Here is a 6,000-nt window from a genome sequence, read left to right on the forward strand (position 1 = left end):
TGATGTGTTCAGCAGTGAGGAAGACCCCACTTCAGGTAAAAGGGGCTACAGCCAGGGGGCTTGGTGTGGGTTAGGTAGTTCAGGGATGGGAAAGATAACCTCCAGTAATCCATCTCTGTTGCACTGTCATCCAAGACAGGGGGGAATCAGGCATTTTGCAGTAGCGGTAGCTTCACTCTATCATGTCCTACAAGGATCAATAACAGCCAATAAAGACTGAGTGACCTGAATTGTACAAAGTTAGATCACAAAGATCACAGTGTCACTGAAACCCACCTACTGACACACCTAGCCAATCAGATTTAAATTGATTTAAATTGATCAGCAGCTGATTAATGATGAGTGAATGAGGTCTGGGCAGAACAAAGCTTTAGATTCCCCAAGACCAGGAATTCTGTTCTCTGACTGCAGAGAGAATTACTAGGCTCAGAAATTACTAGGTCTTCCTCACTGTGGTTTTAGAGCATTGATACTTCATAAGTATAAGTGAATTCTACACTGAATCATCAATTCTTCCAAAAAGATACAATTGAATTAAAAAAACCTATTAAATGCTTTTGAGTACAATATTGTAACATCTATTCTGTATACTATAACTGTTAGCCCACTAATAGCCATTGATATCAAAGCAGAGTACTTCTCAGATACAGTATGTTCTATTATGCTTATTGTTTGTTATGCAAATTATGATTTTATCAATAAATTGTATATTGTCTGGTTAGAATATATGTGTGAGACTATAGATTATTATGTTTGATTAGTTCCTAAAAGTCTACAAGTACTCTCAAAATATACTGCTATAATTTCTGATTGTTACAGAAAATTAAAATCCCCATTAACAACACTATTGTGACTACGTAAGTGTTTTAAAAAATCTAGGTACACCTGGGTAATGTCATCAATTCCAATTCCAATTCCAATTACAGTACACGGTTAGGGGCTGCAAAGCAAGGAGATGTTTGCTGAGATGTTGAGGTGTGAGATTCAGTGATCAAAGCAACCATAAAGTTTAGTTAAGTTCTGGATAAATGATTGTCAATCAACCGTCCAGGAATGATAGAAGGTGAGAGCTACTTCTTGCTTCTACTACTTGTCCAGATCAACTGGAAAGACCAGACTGGAGTTTAGTCTTTGACCCTCATAAAGAGAGCTTGCCTTTCTGTTGTTTTTAGAAACTTTTATTTCTTCTTTAGAGAATCCCTTAGTTAAAGAGTGCCTCTCCTGGCTAGTGGGAGCATCTTTAGAACAGGGAGATAGGCTCCCATTCATTTTGTAACAATTGGGTTCACAAAGAGAGATTTAACTGTAGGTTGTAATATCTTAGGTTTAGAAGGTTTGGTTTCTCTTTCTTTCATATAGGTGTTCTGTAAAAGCTGAATACTTGGTAGCAGTTTGAGGATTTTCTGGGTGGTTAGGATGTAGGTGTCTAAAACACCTTGTTAGCAAATTTGTAAATGCGTGCTGTATATTTATGTTGTGTGTAATTTCGTGTGTGTAGTGTTGTTAATAACAAATATTTAATTAATTGTACTTTTTTCAATAAAGCTGTTCCAAAGAACAAATCTCTTATGTGCCTTTAACTATACCAAATGCTTGGGTATATTCTTGGCAAAATCTTTAAAAGTAGGGGGTTATGATTAATTTATTTTTTAATTTATCTACTCAGTCATTTTTGATATTCACAATTTTCATAATCCTAATATGTAACAATATTATTTCAATAACTGGCTCATTTGACAAATCATGAGTCTGTCTCTCTGTCAGGTGTCCTCCAGCCTGGCCCTGGAGTGGACAGGGTCCTGCCCACACTGCCCTCTGAAGAAGGAGCCCCTGCCCCTGATAGGACTGACTACGATGATGTTGGGGACGAGTCTCAGGGAGAGGATGGGCGCTGTGAGACTGACAGATCTGTCTGGGAGAACCTCCTCCAGCAGGTCTAGACACAGAAGAGCTTCACCAACAGAGTCACACAGTCTTACAACAGTTCTGAGCACTGAGACTGTCTGTGACCTGAGTCCACTTCACTCCACTGCTTCCACACTGACACTGTCTGTCACCTGAGAGCTCTGACCAGTGAGTCACTGTCCTCATTGACTTTGTCTACAGGACCTGCAGTTTCTGTTTTAAAACAGGGAGACCTTAAAGTTCCCTATTCCACTCAGTCTTTTTTCTTGTACAATATGTTTCTGAAATAAAACTATTAATTGATATAGAATTCTGAATGTAACATTTCTGATGTGCAGAAATGTATAGACATTTTCTTAACGTTTCCTTTTTAAAAATAAACTTTTTAAAACCATTTTGTCATTCATCTGTAATTTCTTAATTTTGTACAATTAAAGACTTTTAATTAAATATATAAGGAACCTTTGGCCACTCACAATGATAAAACCAACCCCAGAAGGAGAGAATGCCTAAATGTTTGTGATCAATTCATAAGTATGATTTAATCCACACAAGGAACAAAAGGCACTGTCGACAGAACCAGATACAACACAACCAAAGAGACAACCTGGCTGTTATTTACATTCCCTTCAAATCAAAAGGTTAAGACAGATAGATACTTTATTGATCCCATGAGAAGAAATTGCATCTATCTATCTAAGACTCCTTGTCCTGCCTTCAGGAGCTGCTCAATTTAAAACGCAGCATCCCACAGCACTGGAGACACCCCAATATTCACTTTATACTGCACCTCAAACCATAGGTATTTTATAGCACCCAGATTGACGAGTACAGAGCACTAGATACAGTAAAACATCTTCATATTTGAAAGAAATGTGAGTGTTTTGCACATTTCAAGCTACAACAAGTAAACATTTGAGGACCTAAGTCAATATCACCTGGAATGATCAATAATGACCAACATCAGCAACTTCCAAGAAAATCATTTTCACTCATTGAATTTGATCTTCATACTCACCTTGCATTCTCAGCTATAATACTTCAAAATTACAGTGCAGATTTGGTGGAAAACTTCAAAAATCTGTACAATTGTATTTTAATATCTTGGTATATGTACCTTCATTTTAACATACATGTAAGCATAAATGCTGTTCAGTATATTGTACTTTTGTTGTACTTTTTAAAACATTTTACCTGAGGACGCAAGGGGACTGTTATATCTTGTGATACATGCAAGACATCTGTAAAAGAAGGTGAAATTTTAATAAAATTGGTGATTAAAAGAAAACCACAACTTGTATGATATTATCCCTCGATATCGAAGACCAATTGAAGGATTTGAAGAAACTATCAAAGAAACAGCAGCAATAGCAGATGATTTGGGTTTTGAACCAATGATTACACCTCAATAATCAATTCGTCCTCAAAAAATGAAGAGACAGGCATGTTTTGAGCCTCATAATGATCCTCTTCTGGATCCACAAGAAACGTGTTTTGGATGTACTTATAACTTCCATCGAAGAGAGATCTCATCAGTTGCATGCAATTGAAACCTTCGACTTTTTGGATGGTATTGAAAATATTTTTTTAAAATAAAATAAACAATTTTCCAACGAAGATCTCATGAAGTATTGCCAGGATCTATTCTTAGCGTTTGGTAGTGATAACACTGCTGATATTAATGGAGTAGAAACGTACGATGCGTTGACAGGATTTCTGAAGCGAGAAGTCCTAGAATGCCGCCTATAAATGAGCTAGGATTCATACCAAGAAATACTTTTTGTTTTTCACCCAGAAGGCTGCTATTGCATTACACATCTTGTGAACATTATCAGTTTTGGTAGCTTCTGGGCGCGATTTTCCAAAACCGAAACTAATAACAAAATTATTTAAGATGCACAATGTCCAAAAATTGTAAATCGAGACTAGTATTACTACAGAAGAAAATATTTAACTGAAATATTAATAAGACTATGTAAGTATAAAAAGTAGAACAATTCAATTTATATAACTTATTTTTTATTCTTATTAGAAATGGGCTCACACACCGGAAGACACTAACGTTTATCTTCGTTAGAGTGTGTGAATAACAGTTTAACCCAAAATGTTTGTAATTGTGATTTTGTTAAAATGCAATAAATCGTCTATCAGCAGTAAGAAATTATTAAGAAAGTAAGAAATTGTTTTATTACACATACTGTAAGACGTGCAGAGAGTTTACAGTTCGTGTCCTTCGCTTTGTCTTTTAACTTAAGCGTTCAGGATCCAAGCCCGTCTGCGGACGGTTGTGTTTCTTGAATCTCTTGTAATCATCAAAAGTCGTTGTTCAGTCCTTCAGTTTTTTCTCGAGTTTTATACGATTAATACTATTCATGCTCTTTTGCCTTTTCCTTCACATACGGAAAAAGTTCCAAGTGTCCTTATGGCTGTGCTCCACATCTACACGAGAGCACCTGTAACAGTACAGGACACGCAGTGAGGAGTTCGCGCAGCTTTCAGTTTAGTGCGGAATCCAGAGGGAAGACTCGCGCGCTGATTGATCTCTCAAGAAATCCCGGGTGAGATTTAACAGGTGATTTCTTCAACAGCCACGACAAGTGTGGAGACGTTCTCTGGATTTCCTGAATATGACGTTAAATTAGTTCAAATCATTTGTTGTAGTTAACAGAACTAAATGCTTTGGAGGTACATTTAAAACAGCAGAGCAACACTGTAGCACTTCGTGTGTGACTGAACTTAATTGTGTAAACCTGGCTCTCTATGAACACGAGCAAAGAGTTCTCACTCAACAGAAGATTGCGATGTGAGCACATTAATATAAAGCACGTGGAGATGCCAGGGATTGAACCCAGGACCTCATACATGCAGGCACGCACTCTACCACTGAACTACATCCCCAGTGGTGTGTGCGAATGGAGAATGCCTGCAATTTCCCACTTTCGTGTTTCCTCTACTACAGAGTAAATTCATGGGAATGAAGAAATAAGGAAGGAAAAATAATCACATTGAAACTTCCAGAGACTGGGCAAAAACGAATCAGTTATTTTTATATCCAGTCACACGGGCGACGGTGGTTAATTCCTCGACGGGGGAGTGCTTTTTTACCTCCTTACTCTACTGTCTTTCAATTCTGTTTTCTTTGAAAGCTTTTTGCATCTTTTAAGTGCTCTCGGTTAAACTACGCATAGAACAACAGCAGTACTGATGATTTTCATGGACCGATGCACACTTCTTCTGTACAACTCCAGTGATAAAGCCCTGTCTGTAAATATTGTAGAAGAACGAAAAAGGGCGAAGCAACGCTCCAACCACAGGAATGGTAACCGGAAGGATCGTGTTCTTATTTAATATGTCATTTTGAGATGCCTTGTCAACGCAGACAGGCGTTAGAGCTGAACAAATAATTTATAGTGGTGGTTGTAAACATGGAACATGTTATTTCTATACCAGGAAGAAAGGAGCAGACTCTTAAACTCTTTAACTCTTAAGTTAAAAGAGACAAAAACGACACCTAATCACAGCTAACATTAATTAAAATGACATCACAACAAAAGAGCGGAGCCTTGAGTGAATCAAATTCGTTTTCATTGAATGTCTGTGTCTTCATCACTTTGACCGGGGTAAAGTTAGCTTGAAGTACGAAAACGATTTTGGCACGCCTGTAGCGTTTTTATGAAACAATTGCTTTGTATATACAATTGCTCTGTGTATAAAGTACATTGTGAATGTTCTCACAGCCTTCAGTTTGTCTTTTTATTCCACGCACGAATATTCTTGTGTCCATATCACATATCATATAACACAGAACGCCTTCAAACCAAATGCATTTTAAAGACCACGACTCATAACCCCTCCATAAACATATCAGTGAGCTAATTATCCTTTTCTGACAGTCGGGGTTTTGATTAATGCGCAATTACGCACCATCTGGAACACTGGGGGACCGCTGTATACATACATACGTTCACAACGCAGAAATACTGCTCAATAGAATTTCATGCGAAAAACCCATATATGACCATAGGAAGCAGAACAGCAGTTTCCAATTACCCAGACTGTCAGCATGGGAATAAAGCTTTGTTTTATTTCTGAAAC

Source organism: Lepisosteus oculatus, chromosome 14, assembly GCF_040954835.1.
Source record: "Lepisosteus oculatus isolate fLepOcu1 chromosome 14, fLepOcu1.hap2, whole genome shotgun sequence".
Classification (NCBI taxonomy): domain Eukaryota; kingdom Metazoa; phylum Chordata; class Actinopteri; order Semionotiformes; family Lepisosteidae; genus Lepisosteus; species Lepisosteus oculatus.